The sequence below is a fragment of the Arachis duranensis genome, chromosome 9 (assembly GCF_000817695.3).
Source record: "Arachis duranensis cultivar V14167 chromosome 9, aradu.V14167.gnm2.J7QH, whole genome shotgun sequence".
NCBI classification, from domain to species: Eukaryota; Viridiplantae; Streptophyta; class Magnoliopsida; order Fabales; family Fabaceae; genus Arachis; species Arachis duranensis.
In genome coordinates, this window is record NC_029780.3 from 102971555 (window position 1) to 102971879 (window position 325).

Consider the following 325-nt stretch of genomic DNA (forward strand, 5'->3'; position numbering starts at 1 on the left):
GAAAAGCCAAAATCAAAACCCTTGTTAGGTTATTCTGGAATCTCCTTCGATTGCCCTCACAAATTGCCAGTTGCCACCAATCACCTCTCACAATTTCTTCGCCCGCCAAATACAAAACCTCTCCCTCTCACTCGCTCACTCTCACAAAGGTCACCCATTCAACTACATCAACCAAGTCAAGTTCTAATTTCTGGTTGTTCTAGGCGTTTGATTCTACAATCACCAAATACATATATTTATCAACAGCATTGCATTGATTTTGCATTTGCATTTTGTAATTTGAATTTTTTTTTGTGTTATTTGTTTTTTTTTTTTTTCAATTGGA